Raw genomic sequence first — 18,078 nt, 5'->3', positions numbered from 1 at the left:
AATTTGTTATGCCGGAATGAGTTTGTCCGTGAAGCTGTGCGCGAGTAATCGAGATTGCGCGTCCTCTACGCTTTTTCGCTCGCGGAGCTTTCGGGCGCCCGTGTCGGGCTAGCTCTGCGTGTAATGAAAATTTGTAAAATCTCTCCCGGCCAGGCGCGACGGCCGAGGAGCCATCAATTAATCCCCATTCATGCCGATTGCAGCATTCTGAAAATTCGCACTCGCCTCGTTTAGAAGTTATTTTTCTGCCGCGGCACACTCCGATTTTCCGCTTCGTTTGAACCAAGGGAGCTCACAAGTAAGTCGCTCCTTGCCATCTACACGTCCCTGCAATTCAATTCACAGGGATAATCCCTATTGCGAATCCTGAATTTTGACGTAGCCGAACGAATAACGCACGTAGAAAAAAAAATGGAGTGCAAATGGAACAGAAATTTTCAGATTCATTCTTTGTTTTATTGAAAAATGTGAGATATTTACAGTATATTATCATTTATCATGTCACGTCAGCTATGACTGTTTGATTAATGAAAATGTGTAGCGATAAAATATATATTAGATACGTTTCCCTTTGGAAGCAAAAATTTCTATACGCGATTCCTATTCATTCTTTACTTATCGACTTGTATCACTTTTGTTTGACTTTCATTCTTAATTCTTCATTCTATGAGGCCTGCAGGATGACGCAGCGAAGTTAATTCATCGCATGCCGGAGTGAAATGACGTCGAAATTTAATCTTGATAATGAACGTCGCGGTCGCACCGAGACGGCCGCGTTTAATGGCGCGTGTAGATCCGCGAGATACATTCGCCGATTTAGAGATCGATCACTCTGTCATCACGGCAGGTTCGCACGTGGATGATTTCAACGACGGGGCGATGGGATATTCGCATGGCGCGATATGGTGAATTGCTTCTTTGAAATCCGCGGGAAAATAAAGACGCCGTACAGCAGGATGTGTATTTTGTGTAGCTGTGTAGAATAGTCGTGTACAACAACTCACGATAACGCGCGTGACGTTAATGAAGCTCGTCTCGGGCGCACGAAGGAATACAGCACGATTTTCTGTCATAAAGTTAACTCTCGCGCCAAGCACGTGCTTGCTCGAGTACCCGCTCTCTTTGCACTCTAAACTCCGTCTTTCCGCGAACTCCTGAACATTTTTCACAGATGTGTTGTTTAACGCCTGCAATTACCGTAATGCCCGTTAAAAATTATGCAGTGGAGAATTATAAAGTGATGGGACTTGATACTGACATTTGCTCGTTTTTGCAACGAGAGTCGGCCAAAAACCAGCACATTATGCTTACATAAACGAGTTTCACAAATCGGACAGCCACGCTACAAAAAAGAGAGAGAGAGAAAAAAAACGAGAAAACGACCTTCTTTCCGAAAGGCAGAAAACGTCACCGAAACGTCTCGTCTGATAATCTCCGAAAAAACGACGCGGCGTCGTGTTCTCCATGTGTCGCGTATGACAAATGTAAACGTTCGCGGACCGACGAAGCCATTAGGGAGGCGAGTGTATTCTTGTTGACGCACACCCATACATATACACACACACACACGCGCGCGCACACACCGAAATGCGCGCTTATGACAACGTGCGCGTGACATTAATGAAGCCCGTTCTGGGGTTCGCGAAGAAACGGCGCGACGTCACGTAAATGGATTCGGAATGGGTAGCTCGCGCGTTCTTTCGCCTCCCCGGTGCCCGCAGTCCAGTCACTTAATACTCGTCCGACCTCTTTAAGCCTCATCGACTTACGTAAGACGACGCCGATTCAATTTTCCTCCTCCGCGCGGGCCGAATCGGAAAGCGCTTAACGACCGTGGTCAAATTAGAGTTATTGGGCGCCCCCAAGCGCGCAGAAATGAATTAATAAATTACAGAGCTAGATGGTCCCTTCCCTCCCCCCCCCCCCCCCCGCCTTGTCCTGGGGGTATAGATACCCCGTGCGATGGCGATATTAAAATCGACCGATGATTAATCTCCGTCCGTGGTTTCGTCCGGTTCGCATATAGTGCCGGCATTATGAAAGACTGGGAGGGTGGCGAAAGTGCGATAGAGCAGGGTGCGGGAAAAGAGGGGGGGGGGGGAGACGCGACAAAGTAAGGACGGACGATAGGGGGAGAAGGAGACGGGTAGGTGTCCTATCGATTACATCTAGTTTCTATAGCAAGCCGATGTAAGAGCACGAAGGGTGGCAGGCGTTGAAACGAGCGATGTTGGCCGAGTGTACGCGGGTGTTGCATTAGACTTAACGACCGACGACACTGTGTGACGCATCCCCTATGTATACTGCTTCTTCTTTATTGCCTTTCTGATGTTTAGATTGAGGATTTACTGTTGTCGTCCCGATAATAGAGTAGTTGCGAGTTTTATGCGCCGTGCAGAATATTTCAATCTGACTTTGAAATTTATCTTTTTTTTTTTAACGTATATTGTTATTTCTCTCAATACAGTGGAATAGATCCCTTATCAAAATTTCTTTCCGGAGAAAAGTCAACAGATAGATATAAAAATGTTTGGTCCTCGCAAACGCGCGGGATTAAAAAATATGTTCGCACGTTGTTGCCAAGATCGTAAAGGTACATATATAAGATGGGATATTTTCTGGTGCATTATCGCGCCGCGGCGAAGTCACTGCAAAATGCGATGTCGCTATAGAAATTTTTCAAGAAAAAAATAAGATTCTTTTGATCAATTAACAGTTCAGAGATAGCGGATGTGATGACAAGAAGATGGCGGAAAGAAACAGCCAAATAAGTCAGTAGAGAATTAAGTAAGAAATGAGAAAGAAAGAGAGAGAGAGAGAGAGAGAGAGAGAGAGAGAAAGAGACAAAGATACCTGTTTCATAGCATGCGGATGGTATAACGGTTATTACGAGATTTTATATCCCTATCTTTTTACATTACGGCGAGCAGCGAGAAAATCGGTTATGCACCATCGCGCGAACCCAGGGTATTATCGCAAATGGAAATTTTTTGCAACGTGGTGAAAACCTCTCCCGGCCCGTGCGATCTCATAAACTTCTGACCCGCGATCATTCCCATTCTCCGGCTAGAGCGCGCATTTCGATTCGCGTTCGAATGAGATCCGTTAATCCTTCGATAAATAAAAATTCATATCGATTAGGCAAACCGCGGTAAAAGTAGAACGACGCTCGTTCAGTTTTCAGTGGTAAACTCGCTAGATAAATATGCTCCAATATGAATAATAGAACTGCCTTTTCGAAATATCCGCTATATACAAAGTAAAAAAAGAGCCGTTTATTTTTTGCAGATGTGTTTAAATTGTAAATTTAATAAACAAAATAAATATTAATATTAAAGTGTACACTTTGTTTGTTTTTGTGCCTTATAATGTTATGATATAAAATTCTAAAGTACATAAAAATTTATAACATGCCTTTTTTGAAAGAGGATAATTTCGATTTTTCCATTTTATAACGTAAACGATATTTGTAATTTTTGCTTTATATACTTATTATTATTTTTTTTACAGACAATTGGGTATGTCACGCGATTCGTGTCGAATTTATAATCGCTGTCTAAAGTGCGCCTGTGACTCTTTTGTCACGCGATATTACGGGACCACTGTTGGCAGGCGAAACGCGTCACTGGAGTACTAAGTATTCGTCAGTTAACGTTTTGTAGCTTCTGCGCATCTACCCGCCACCCTGATATTCGGTAAGTTTTAAATTTCACAGGAAAATAATTGTGTTTTATTCTAGGTACAGAAAGAGTCGTGCGTGTTGAAACGCTCCTGCGAGAAATCGTTGGAGCGATCCCAAAAATCTGATTTCCAGTTTATAAAAATTTCATTCTTAATCCTTTAATCTGAAATTTTATTTTGTCACGATAGAATCGCGTGAATTTTATCGTAAGAAGTAAATTTTACACGGTAAGAAAGAAGAGGGTGGGACATTTGTAGTTGTATCTAGAACATCGCTATACCTAAAGTTGCTCGTTGCAATAATTCATGATATTAGCATCTCAGCACAGAGATATGCTCGATACGATCGGCCGTGATCGAGTTTCGTAGCGTGATTCCCTATTGCGCGATAAGGCGGTTTCGCAGCACCGCGACTGATAGAAATTCACACCGATGAACGCGACACGATACGATGCCGCTTCTTCGACGAGAGCTGGCTGCACGATCCCAGGGGATGATGCGGCGCGTGGCAATTTGCAGACTACCCTCATATTCTCTCTCTCTCTCTCTCTCTCTCTCTCTCTCCCTTTCTCTCTTTCCCTCTCCTCTCCTCTCCTCTCTTTATTCAGTACTCTTTGTAATCTTTCGCTTATCTCCAAATTCACGTTCTTCCTCTACTTTGTACCGTAAGTTCTACAAATAATGAAGAGAAATATGCCGGAAGATAAAAATGCAAACGATAAATAAAGAAGAAGATAAACATTGAGAAAGAAATGAGTCAATAATTTGTATCGGACGTTATATATTAATGAGTAATTGATTGAATCAATTTTCTAATTAAAATAATCCTGCGATAAAGACAGTAAGATAACAAGGTTGAATGGCTAGTTTTTACGGATGATCGATATTATCCACTTAATAGTATCGGATCGATATTCTATATTTGTACGTACCGTATTCTCTTCCTGCTTTCAAGTATTCAACGATATTAGCAATTCGTGTTTTGAGATATCGATGTATCAGCAAAAATAGATCGAAACAGCGGAATAACTAATATTTCCTTTAAAGATAGCTAGTGCAACTCCATCTCAAAGTTCGCGTGGGAATCGATAGATGAGAGGGATGGACGTGCGCGGAGAAAGACACTGACGTTACCGTGAAGAGAAAGGACGGAAAGGTGGAAAACGAGGAAAAGCAGAAAAGCAATAGGAGGATAAGGGTGTGAGGAGAGAGATGCGAAGGAGCGCATAGCTCGACGACGCTACATTATGTCAGGCATTTCCCGGAAGATAGTCTCGGGAGCGAGAACCGCGAAGATGTCGGTAAGGGGCGTTGCGGGGGAGTGCGCGGGGGAGGCCAAATAAATACCTGACTAAATCGTCCGGAAAACTCATTCCATCCCTCGGGCGTCTCTTACGCGGGTGCACCTTCAGTCGCAGCGCCGTCGACGAGCGACGCGCCCGAGCGAGTCGGCACCGTTCTATTCCGCTATTTTACTCGTGCGATTCCGCGTTGCGGATCGGCAGAGTGCTGGAATCACGCCCTGACAAAACGGTGACGAGCGTGGAAAATACTAAAACGTTATTGGAACCTAGGATTCTGTTCGTTCGTTCGTTCATTTCGCGGCATTAACTCTTTTTGTCAGATTTCAATTGACGTTACGTATGTTATATGTTATTTAAGCGGCGAGACGCACGATTGAAAGAACGATGATGCATTATTTGGAATTTCCTCTTTAACGATTAATCTCTTTTTCCGTGTGACCATTAAAGCAGAAATGTTTCTTGTTCGGGAGAAAAATATTTTTTTATTTGTGTTTGGGTGGATCAAAATATTACGTGGAATTTTTCTTTAGCCATTAATCTTTTTCTATGTGGCCATTAAAGAAGAAATGTTTCTCTAGAAGAAAAATATTTTCTTATTTATTTTTGATATTGTTCAAAGTAAGTTCAAAGTACTATAAAAATATGATATGTAATATTAGTATGGCAAGTAATGCATCATTAACATTATTGGTTACAGTGGAAAATGCATTATGTAGATTAAATGATAAAATTTGAAAGATGTTGTGTACCTTTGTAGGCACCGTCTTAAAAATAAGTAATAAGACTCCAGCTTATCGTCTTTTATTATAATTACAAATTGCAGTTTTTTTTTGTCGCATTTCAGTAACAAACATAGTAATACGGCGATAGTACAGCGTTAATTGAAATCTCGTTGAATATTTATCCACGATCATTCGTGTGTGCGTCAAAATTATTCGTGTGGATTTTCGACGTGGCGCAACGCGACGCCGGCTCGACTCGGAATCGTATTCGGTAATAGAAATTCAGCGCCGCGACGCTGTTACACCGGCTGTAATCGATTTCAGGAAAGCAATTTGGGTTAAGTCGCGCCGTCGAAACAGATGCGGCGAAGTATCGCGCCCGCAAATGGCACGTTCGCGGAGGGACGGCGATAATTATTAAGCAAAGCAGATCGATTAATCTCGTCAAATCGCTTCGCGAAACTCATTTTGCTCTTGGGTTATTTCGCGCGAACTCGCAATATTTTGTTCCCCCGATCTCCGTAATTACGGCGGTGTGACTTCCGCCCGGGTCTCGTCACGTAAAAGGGTTATCGGGACCACATGGTGGCCGCACATATAATGAGGCGGTGAGAAGTGGCCTCATCGGCATGTACACACATCGATAATCTATCGGCGCTCGCTACAGCATGATAATAAGATCTTGGTATACACTATTAATAGTTGAAAGAAAATTCAGGGTATAAAAGTGCGCAATATTGCACATTTATACATAGCATAAAATAGAAAAAAATATCTCAAAAAATAAATAAATCTTTTTTATATTGCCAAGTCCTAGAATATATATATTATCTTTGCGTTCTTTATTATAATTTTGAAAATTGGTCGTCCAATTTGAGGGATTAAAGATAAAGTAGCGCCGTGAACGTAACGCTGCAATATTATACGACGCGATGCAATTTGAAATTAAAATTACGTTACGAGTTATACACGGTATCATTCGAGAATCGTTCGGTCTAAATGCTCGCTTTGTCTTACTCTTTTTCATTTTCTTTCTCTCTTTTTCTCTCTTTTATGTGCTCTAGTTCGTGCGATCGAGCGGGAACCCGCACCGGCTATTATTCGCTATGCATCGTCGGGCACGATAAGATCCACGGACTTTCGTGTACCCTCGGAACAACGCGAGTTATCCAATCTCCCGGAAGCGGCTCTTTCGAATTGATCATGGAAAATTTATATCGCGGTCATATATCGGGAAATGTCCGTGCGACGTATCGAATGCGACGATAAATATTTTGTCCGCCGGCAGTTTAGAGGACGCCGCGAGCCAAATCGGAAGGCGCTCTCGTTTAGATGAATCTCGTGATGTATGATCTACAGAGCGTTTCGTAAGTACATAAGCAGTAGATTTGTATCCCTCTGAGAATTTCGCGGTCGATATATCCGCAGTAGCGATATAATCCGAGTAGTTACTTGTTAATCTGTTGAACGATCAAATGATTAAGAAGAAGTTCAAATTGTTCCAGATTTTGCAAGTTTCGTTAAAAAACTTAGAAGCAGAATTAATTAGTAACATAGATTCGTTGTTTAAAATATGACATAATAAAAATTCTTTAATTTTGCACGGTATTTGCATAACTTTTACGAATTGCATTTTCACAACGTTGATCTTAACGCAGATTCTTCTCCGAATTAATTTTTAATATGACACTAATAGATTCCTTGCTTTATTAAATCAATCAGATCTCGATTTAATAATGGAAATTGAAGACGTGAAGATAATTGTTTAAAAAATAAGCTTGTTTGACAGAGAATATCGTCTATAATTTTGTCAAATAATAGCTGGATAAAGTTAGATGCGTCCGGATCACTCTCAATTTCAATGCCGCATCTGTTTCGGTACCGACGCGATCATTTATCGCGACGTTGCAAGAAACGGTCTCACAAATCTGTGGACGAGCCAGCACGAGAGACCGCCTTTATAAGCTCCGCTCCTTTCAGTCAGCTCGCGGCGTCAGATTTTTTCCCTCGTATAATATATACGCGTCTCCGTTCTACGGGAAGGGCGTGAAAATCGGCGGGCGTAAATCGAGACGACGAATGGGGGATACGAAAGCGGGGGCGGGTGAGGGATCGCAGAAAAGCCGTGCGGATTCGTGGGGAAAGGACGACCTTCGTTCCTTCGTACGCCGCAGGACTCGAGGACGTCGTAATAGAAACCCCTGACAGAGGTCAATCTCCTAACGGTCGATTCCGGTGAAACCAATCCACCCACCATCCATCGATCACCGTCCCCAATCTGGCGCGCGGGCGCGATCTATACGTATTCCATTTGCGAATAACCTGCTCGTGCCGTTCGGCACGAAGTCATCCGCCTCTCCTTTCTGCGCTTTTACATACCCCGTTCTCCGCCCGGCCTCGTTCCGCTCGATGTCGTTTCCGAAGTCTTGTCGTCCCGTTGTGTGTTGGTTCGCCGCGTCGATCATTATTTGAGATTCAGTTGGAGTTTCAATCGCCTAACGGCACGTACCTCTATCTCGTTAATACACTCGCAACAAACGTATCTTGTTGCGATTTTGCAGAATGTATACATATAAATAAATTGGATTTTTCCGAATTTGGAAGAAAATCTAGAACATTTTATGAAACTAACCCTCGTAAATGATAGAGAGCTGTTTTTCTTTCTTGTTAGATGATGATTAATCGTCGATTCTTGTCAATGATATAATGATGGATATACATAGTCTATTCCTAAAGCAATATGTTTCACGAATAAGTGTCGTTGATCTTTCGCTCAGTAATTGAATGATAAATGATCTCCGTTTTTATCCGAATTCAATAACACATAATTTCAGAGATCGCGACTTAACATCCACGTATAATTTTGCCGATCGTTATCCTCACTTACGATGGTTAAATTCGGTCATTATTCGATCAATGGCGCGTTCACGTATGTGCACGGCCGAAAGTCGCGAATAGCACAGGGATGACGGTATTTCAGACGTTGAGGGAAATCGGAGTTCGTAAACTGTCGAAATATCTAATGCCCGGGCTGTGGCGTGCGATCGCTGCGCTTGCCGGTGATTATGCCTTTGAATGGATTGTGGAAACGAATGGGGATTATACTGCCGACCCATGCTGCTAACGATAACTGACACTCGGCGGCTGAGATGAATTGCATTTACGCCGTCAGGAATGCGGAATGTCGCGTATAATGTGTTTAAATTAAACCGTAATTTCGTGCCCCTCTTTTAGATTTTTTCTGCTATTCAATTAAATGTTTATTTTTTTAACGCGTCGGTTAATTTTTTCAATATATTTACAAACTTGCTTTAAAATAATTTAGCAGCAGTAATTATTAACTTTTACATAGTTCATGTATAACACAGTATAATACAAAATGTAAGCAGCGTCGAATAAAAAATTCCAATAGATCTAATAGGTCCAAAATTACACTAAGGATTTTTGTCGTAAAGTCATATAATTTTCAGTGATCATACCTAATCTCCATTGCATTTTTGCCGCTATTAATTACACGCCCCGGCGAAATAAGTGCGATTATTAATGTGTAACTTCGAGGTGTTCGCCCTTCCGCGTAAAACGACGTATTAATCATCGTGATTAATGTACGTTTCGATCTTTAACCCTTCGTGCTCTCGTGTGTCGCCTCTACACGACGACATAGATGTGCGATTACGGTTTTGCATAAATTAGAAAGCGCCATTAATCATACGGTCAAGTATCACAATGAATCGCATCTCCGCCCGCTGCACACATCTTTTCAGGGAATTTATTTCAGCTCGAGTCGCGCGCGCACTCCTTTAATACGCAGCGAGTCTATCCTCTTAGCGAAAATTTCGCAGGGTGCCCGATTACAGAGCCACTCAACGATGCGAACTAAGTTTTTAAAGTGTGAATGGATAACAAAAGCTTTATTTCACAATCAATCCCGCGGGGGACTTTATTTCAACAAAGTTTTAATCCCACGCTTAATTACCAAGTTGAAAATTAAAAAGTTGCGCCCGGCGCGATGGACTTGGATCGAATTTTCCCGTACAGAAAAATCGACTTTGAATTCGGCGAGAAGTCCTCGACGGGAAGGAGACGCGGATAGGAAGGAAACTTCCGGCGCGCCGTGTATATTTTAAAGCCGCCGTTGGTGACCGATTGGATAATCCGGAATTCTCCCGAAACAGCGGCGGAAATAGGCGGGAATACGTATGACGGTGGTGCGCCCCAGGGAAATATCAAATTCACAGTATCGAATGTTTCAACGTCTGCGCGTATGTCCCTTTCTGTCTCGACTTTGCAAAGGACCGGCTTTGCAGAATTCTCCCCTTGTCCAAAAAGGAAAGCATTCCTCTCTCTCTCTCTCTCTCTCTCTCTCTCTCTCTCTCTCTCTCTCTCTCTCTCTCTCTCTCTCTATCTCCCTCTTTTTTTCTGCCTTTTTGTCTGTACGTGTGCACGCGCGTGTGTGACCGCTTCCGTCATATTTGCAATATTTTATTTTGCATAGAAAATGGTCTCGGGGCAATACCGCGATGCGCGTGTCCCTTGAACCGTGTGTCGTATCCCCCCTTTCCCTTCGCACGCCGCACGGTTCTTACCGTGCAACCGAGTCCTCCCGATATAGCTCTCGCTCCTTCCTCGCGCCCGCCGCGAGGTCCTGGCAGGCTGCCACGGGCGAAGACGACCTGTCTCTCTATTTTCCCGGTCGCTCTTCTTCGAGTAATAAAGGTATCTCCTTTTTCTTCCTCTTTTCTACCCTCTCCCCCCCCCCACTCCCGCCTTCTTCCACCCCCCCCCCCCACCCCCCTGTTCCATCTCCTCCCGCCGCTGTCTCCATCCATCTGGCGTAGCCTCTTGTTCTCTCTGCCTCTTTCCCTCGCCGTACTCCTCAACGACCGTCCATTTACGGCCGTTAGCGACGACGTTGCCGGTGCACGTCGTTTTCCACGAGAGAGAGACGAGTTTCTCTCGCTTTCGCTCTTTCCATTTCGAGCTCTCTCTTTGCCATTGGCTTTTCCTTCCACCGTTATCGACTCCAGTAACGTCGCCGTCGTAGGTTGAGTCACGCGTTTCGTCTTATAAATGCGCGTGATCTCTCGAGTTTCTTCCCGGCTGTCTCTGCTTTGCGGCGTGGGAGTATCGCCGCACTTCGTATCCATTAAGCGGCACTTTCTTTTAGTAATAAATGTACGAATAATCATGATGGCTTACCGAAGTGATGGTTTCTTATTCTCGGCTGTGCGCAAGTAGGACATTCCGCGTTTTTGATGTGGCCGCCCGAGTCTTGTTTTTATTTGCCCGACATTGAGTTTGAAATCAACTGGAGATAAAAACCGGACAGTCACACTTTTGGCATTAATTGTATTGACGAAAGAAACGTCTTTGGCTCTTTTTGACATTGATATTCGTAGCATTTAGAAAAAAATGGTAATTTTCTTACAGTAATTTTATTGCATATTTATTTATTCGAAATGTTATCGATCTCCAGTAAAGAAAAGACAGATATAATAAGATGTTTAATATAAACGTATTTTTTATATCAAGTTGTATAAAAGGGTCGTCAATTGAAGTTAAATTCAAGTTTTGCCTCCTGATTTGTGCGATTCACCACGAACGGCTAAGATGGAGAATCAATGCTTGAGAAGCAGGGAGGCGGAGTCAATACTGGGTCACCCGGAGACCGCTTCAAGGATCCTCTTTGCATTGTTGCTCCAGCTCTATACCGAGACCCCGCCAAGAACCTCGTCCTGACAGGACAGTCGCGCGCTTAACCCAGATAACGCAGATAGCATAGTTGACGATAATAAGCACATCATAGACGGATTCAGATTCAAGCTATTCGATTACGGACAATCGAATTAATGGGCTTTCGGGCACCACCGAATAAACGCTTCGAGAAAGAAGGGAAAATAAGCGAAGCAATTTTCTAAATATACTTGCTTCGATCGTCGAATAGAGAACATTATCAAAATAATAATTAAGATTTATTTATTTGCAAATTTGGGATAAAATTAATGTTAAAATGGAATCGTTAACACTGCAGATAATAATTTCCGGTTAATCCAGTTTAAGTAAAGAATCAACTCATTAATCTCCGTGCGTACTCGATTATCATTACTGATATTTATATCACATTTTTGTAATTAATGATAATAGGAGTGTGCGCGCAATTGCAACGCCTGGAAAATCAGCTCAATTAATTTTATTAATGCTATTCCGTATATCATCGGAAAATAATTCGATAAATGGTTACGATAAGTTTTAATATTGGCTTTGCGAATTTTTCCGAGAAGAAAAAGGCAGCGTAAATATTTAACTCGGTAAGCTGGTCTAACGTTCTACTGGAACTTTCATTTGTCGCAAGAGTTTATTCTGGCGTCTGTATGTACAGAAGAATATCAGTAAGATCTTTTTTGAAATTATATTAAATCACGGAATCTCTCTGGCGCTTCGAAGATCGGCGGCGTTATTGCATTGAATCGTATCATCGTATTTTCCCTTTCTATATAAATTATGTTAAAAGGATTAATAAAGCCGGAACGTAGTAGAAGAACGATAAATATGAAGCGTGCATAATAAATGTATAAATTTATGCATTTGTTATAAACTAACTTTTATAAAGCACAGTCAACAAACTGTTTTCAACTCGTGCAGCGTAAAACATTTAGTCAGCCCTCTATATCAAACACGCTCATTTTACGCTAACGGCAGTTATCATTTTACAATAATTACAGCGTGATTATAAATCTCGTGCGCCATTTGGCGCACACGATATCCTGAAGCGGATCGCGGAGCGAATTAAAGCGGAATAAAAAGAAGAGACCCGGCGCGAAATCCGGATATCCATCGAGGATCCTCGCTCGCCGGCCCGAATTTCGCTCGTCCGACATCGGAAATGTAATTCCGACTCTCGCGCTCGCTTTATAATAAAATTCATGGCCTCGTCCGGAAATCGCACTCTGTACGTTCCCGATCGGCAGCGCGGGAGCGAGCACGTTTCTTTCCCGTGCTCGGTGCTGCGAGAGAAAAGTTACTCCCTTCCGTCCTACGGGTCCCATTCACGCACACCGGATCGCTCGTGCAGAGAGCCGGGGAACTCGTTATTCCGATCACGAGGGGATTCCGCTCGCGCCCGGTACAAGAGAATCTTTTACGACTCGTGCTCGTGTCGCCAATATCGACGAGGCTTCGCAGTTTGCCTATATAATACGGCCAAACGCGCTCTCCGAGGATGGAAATGGTGCCGAAGGAATTAGAGGACAGATATTTTCGTGTCGGTATGTAAATCGATTTATAAAGTGCTATCAAATCAGCGTATACTTTAATCTTTAAGACGTGGTGCAGTACGATTCCACAAAATGTGTGAGGCGAATATTGTTATAGAACTTTTTAGAATTTAATCATCTCATATCGCGAGAATATGAAAATCTAAGAATTCAAAAATATTAAAATTTGGAAATTGGAGATGAATTTCGCGAATTTCCGTGCATTTTTAATCCATGTATTTTTAATGCTTCATGAAAAGTAAAATTGTGTGTTCCAAAATTACTATATAACCAGGTCACTAAAGATTTTTTAGCAGATATTTTCCAAGCTCTTAAATTGGACGGTAAGTACTAAATTCTAACGATTTTCGTATGCAAATATTCGGAGCTTCGAAGATTTCGACATCGAATACAAGTGTGAAATATATAATTCTTATATGTGGAGAATGTAATTCTTGTGTGATACTTCTCCATCGCGAGAATTACATTTCGGAATTCTGTACCATGATTTTCCGGAAATGAGAATACCTGTCTTCTGTAAACTCCGGTGATAACGTTTCAAGCTTACAGGAGCTTCTCGCAACCGTAAGAAGTGACGGGAAATTTATTGCTTTCTCGAGCTGACGTTTTCAACAATGCACATTATTATGCCGACTCCATAAATTATCGTCCATCCTCCCATCCTTTTTATTTTATGTACTCACCTTCTGAACTTTAATCTGCCGCGTCAAATACTAATTTTTCAAGCTAAAGCAGCACGATCTATTGTGACGCACAGATCCGACTTGACGTTTTTAATGCGCAATTCTGCCAACATTGTTATAAAACATTATCATGCATTTTCACGTTAGCTTATCGCTTTTTTTTTTTTAATTATTATAGATACCGCAATTTTATTATTTAACGCAATATAAATGTTAATTTTAATACGTACAGCCCCTTATGAGATTTTTCGCGCCATATTTACAAACTGCACAATTAACACGGCTTCATTTTTCATGAAGCGTCGCCGCTGTGGATTTACAACCCTCTCTACATACCACCGACAATTACCGGCCGCGCGCGCACATATGTGCCTCTGATACTCACACACGTGCGACCGCTTACCATGTCGCGGACCCCCCTATCGCTTAATCGACGGCGATCCGAGGGTAGGTAATCCCATTCATCGAGCCGAAGACAAATTCCACGTGCCACAATGCGTTTCGAAGTGGGAGACGCGGAGGGTGGCGGTGCTCGTTCGACTGCGGTTACATCGGGAAACTATGGGCACCGGCGAATCTGTGTATGCATGTATACGTGTGCGCGGGGGGGGGTTCACCTCCACCTCTCTCTCGCGTCTCGAACCGTGTACACCGGAATGGCTGGGTGCAGGAAATTCCTTGCAACTCGAATAGTTTGAATAGCTACGTCGTCCGGCTCTTCTCTTGCACCGCGGCGTTCTCCACGTCCTTCCATCTACGTGTCCTTCCATCTTCCGCCTTTCCACGTCAGCCGCGTCTCGATCTTAAGCAGGGCGCATGCTGCATCCGCACGGCGCAGTTCAGTTCGGTTATAACGAATGCGCTCGCACGGATTATGGTCGTGATCTGTTTGGAGATCCGCTGTCTTTACGATTGAAATAACGTTTTTAATAACGTCTACGGCATTCCACGGGAAACACGCTGCTAATATTATGACAAATCGTGAATGTATTGTTACAAAAGTTTTTTTTCTAGAATTTTATCGTGGAATTGAATTTTTTGCATGCGTAAAGTTAATCGAAATATTTCATTGCCAAGCAAATCTATCTGCGATTTAATTAAAAGTGCATAATATTAAGTAACACAAAATTAAATAACAAAAATTACTTGAAATATATTTGGAACGGACTAAACTAAACCGAGCTTATGCAGTTGCTTTAGTTGCAAGTGCTTCCTGCTGTATTCCTTTCTCAGTTGTATGTATTTCCATCCTGCCGTTCTTCGCTGCCACCAGCTAAACCCGGGATTAGCGGGATCAGTGGGCGTCGTTATGGCCACAAATCGGACGAACGAAGCTCGCGGGCGCGAATATCGATTTCCGCCGAAGATACCGGTGAACTTTAAGAACGCTGAACCTTTCCAACCCTCGTTATTCACTCTGACCATCCATGTCACTCCACGAAGGCAGAGGCACTTCGACGACGCCGCGAACGTCGCTTTGATACGATTTTTTCCGCCTGACGATCAAGGCGGTTGACTTGCAAATATTCTTAAAACTATGGCCAGGCAATCGTTGACGAAACTTTGCGGAATTTTCGTCGTTTCCTTTAATTGCGAAAGTTAATCGTGAGCCGGGATAATTTTCGGGCGCGTAATTATATCGTAATTTATAAGGCGGAAAATACGCGCCGTCTGGGTCGCCTTTTATTGCACGCGCGTGCATGTAGCGCGTTTTGATAAACGTACGGCCAGCGTTTTTGCGGGATTACGCCGGGCGGAAAAGGTAGGGTATTTATTGTTCTGCGCATTCGTAAATTCGGTCTTATCAAATTGTGAAATTGCCGGCTTTCGTTATCTCGCATAACTGAGCGAATTCGCTTCGGGCGTGCGAGGACAACGGTGGCGGAAAATGATAAAAATAGAGAAAACGAAGAGGCTCGAAGCAATAGAGAAAACCGACTTTTAGCTGCGTTCAATATTACGCTTAGCATCACGCAGATGAACATAATCTTTCATGAAAAATATATTTTTCTTCGGCATATTAATTATGGCGTTAATGCTTTAATACCATTCCAGATGCAAGAATATTGCTTTTAAATTAAATACTTTTAAGTTCAAACGTTTCTGGAAAATTCTCTGGTTTTATAATATTTAAATGTTAAAAATTATTACGTTATAAAACGAAAATTTGTGACAAAATAAACTTACATATTTTAATGAAGTAATGAATTTTAACGTTTTATTTTTGTTTCAAGTTTGCAGCTAACATATATGCAAAATAAACACGCTAAACGAATAGTTATAGTTTGTTCTTTATGTACTCACTATTTTTACGTTAAAATGTATATAATGTACTATTTTGTTGCGAATGAATTGTGCAAAATCGTGCATTACCGTGCGCAAATCGTTGGTCACCGACATTAAAATATTGCGCGATATAGAAAATACGGAATTCTGCGGAAAATTAAGTTTGGCCGCAGTTTATGGCGGAATGGAGAGGGCCATCGTTTCGCATAAAATAATCATTAGCATATTTCCACTGCAGTGTGATGTATTTTATATGTAAGCTATTGCGCGTGAACGAATTTGGTCGGCGCTGTTAAATTAAATAACGCCGAGTTATTAATCTGTAATAATCCTCGATGTATTTTGCCAAAAACTATATTCCGTTAACTATTTGATGGAAAAGCAAAATGGCGCTCGATAAAAATATATTCGAATGACGGATTGATGGTTGACGAGTACATTCGATTATTTTTGAGATTTGTTTTGAATCAAAGCGTTGCATAGAATGCGCTATCGTTTTATTCGAAGTGTAGTTACACAATACCATACAGATTCGCAACAATAGATTCATAGTATCCGATGGAATTCAGTGGATATCACATTTTAACAGCCAATTGTGCTGTCGAGTTGTAAAAGTAATAAGTATAAAGAATTGCGTATTAAATAGTGAAAGATTTCATTGTGGCACAATCAAGATCATATACGTAACTGAAATTCGTCAAAAACCATCGAGTTTCGTAACTGTATTGTATCGGCAAACTATTTTATAATTTTTATATCGCGGCGCTCGCGCGCCACTCTGATATTCCAAACCACTCTTTTCGAAATATCTCTAAAGCCCATATTCTGCAACGATATATGCGCGGAAAAATTTATATTTTTCCAGCTGACAGTGACAGATCGGCGGACAAGCTGCGCCGCGAAGAAGCCGTGAGGTCGGTGGAAGAGTCAGATGGCGAAATGCACGGCAGCTAAACTTCACCACCGATATCGCCGGCCGATGTCGTATGCTTTATAGCGGATAGAGAGAACGATATGAGACGCTGTGTATCGCGGTTCGCTCCGCAGAATATCACCACCTTTTTCGCTACGTTTCGCGGTCGCGCCTTTCGAGCTTGTTCGCGATATACGGAGGTTTCTCATAACGGCGTACTCGATCCGCTCTTTACGCCGGAATCCCCGTTTCCGTCTCGTGAAAGCTCCCGCACGCGCTTTCTTCTTTCACTCGCTTGTCGAGTCGCACCCTCGCCATCCCATTCTTTTTCTTTCCTCTGCTCGACGGCACCGTCGTTTTGTATTCGATTGCACACCTCCGGCTCCGAAGTGCTGTCGCAGCTGCAGTCGGTTCTCGCGTAACGACGCCGCTTATATTCCTCATCGGCGAACAGGATTTTCTCAGCGACGACGTTGAGAAACGATCCCACGATCTGCGGAACCGAGAGATATTCGTAGCTCTCCATTCGCATCGGGCGTCGCTAATCGATTTTATAGGATATTCTACGAGTAGTCGAGAGAATCGCCGAGCGCGAACGCCGAGAGCGGAAGGATATATTCCAGATAAAGACGGAAGTTGCGGAAAGTAGTAAAAGTGAACGATCTGCGAAAATTCATTGTGTCATTTTCAGACGTCCATTGTGATATTCGCCGGTTGTTTCAAGTTAGACGTCCAAATTATCGTATTTACCGTGTTACATCACTCACTGCCTTAATATTTACGAGTTTCTTTTATAAATGGACGGGCTTCTTTTGTAAATAGATGGTTTCGATATAGAATGGATCTTTTATTTAATTCAAGGATTGAATGACCAGCGAAGCTGGTATTTTTACATCTCACCGATGCAAAGTTTCGACCTTTTGGAGCCCGATAAATATCAATCGGTTATGAGTGCTACAGTGCTGCGTATAAACAATATATTTGCAAGCCAAATTAACTGGTTGTCTTTGACGCTCCGATTGTTAAAATCGTTTGACTTTAACGTCGCGCGACATAGATATTCGCATTGCTTTTTCGTGTTCCTTTGTAACGTTCCAATGGACATCGTTTCTTCGTTCCGGAGAACGCTGTAAAAGCCGCCGCTACGTTCTTTATCGACAGATCCAATGTGTTCGAGCGTGACGTTGAAAAACGCACGCTAGATCCTTGCCAAAG

The 18,078-nt window shown here is 42.5% G+C and overlaps 1 protein-coding gene and 1 long non-coding RNA gene across 5 annotated transcripts in view; one reads left to right on the top strand and one right to left on the bottom strand.

Moving 5' to 3' along the window:
* The window catches only part of Tmtc2 (Transmembrane O-mannosyltransferase targeting cadherins 2), a 187,590-nt gene that overhangs the window by 85,759 nt on the left and 83,753 nt on the right, over positions 1-18,078 (bottom strand). The window lies entirely within an intron of this gene.
* LOC105668428 (uncharacterized) overlaps positions 1-18,078 on the top strand; it is a 144,242-nt gene that overhangs the window by 101,183 nt on the left and 24,981 nt on the right. For both annotated transcript variants that reach the window (XR_010891204.1, XR_001100095.2), the window contains exon 5: positions 3,511-3,695. This is a non-coding gene — a long non-coding RNA (uncharacterized lncRNA). The remainder of the gene's footprint in view (positions 1-3,510; positions 3,696-18,078) is intronic.

The sequence above is a fragment of the Linepithema humile genome, chromosome 7, assembly GCF_040581485.1.
Source record: "Linepithema humile isolate Giens D197 chromosome 7, Lhum_UNIL_v1.0, whole genome shotgun sequence".
NCBI lineage: Eukaryota > Metazoa > Arthropoda > Insecta > Hymenoptera > Formicidae > Linepithema > Linepithema humile.
The sequence above is the reverse complement of the archived record's forward strand: the minus strand, read 5'-3'. Positions and strand labels throughout refer to the sequence as shown.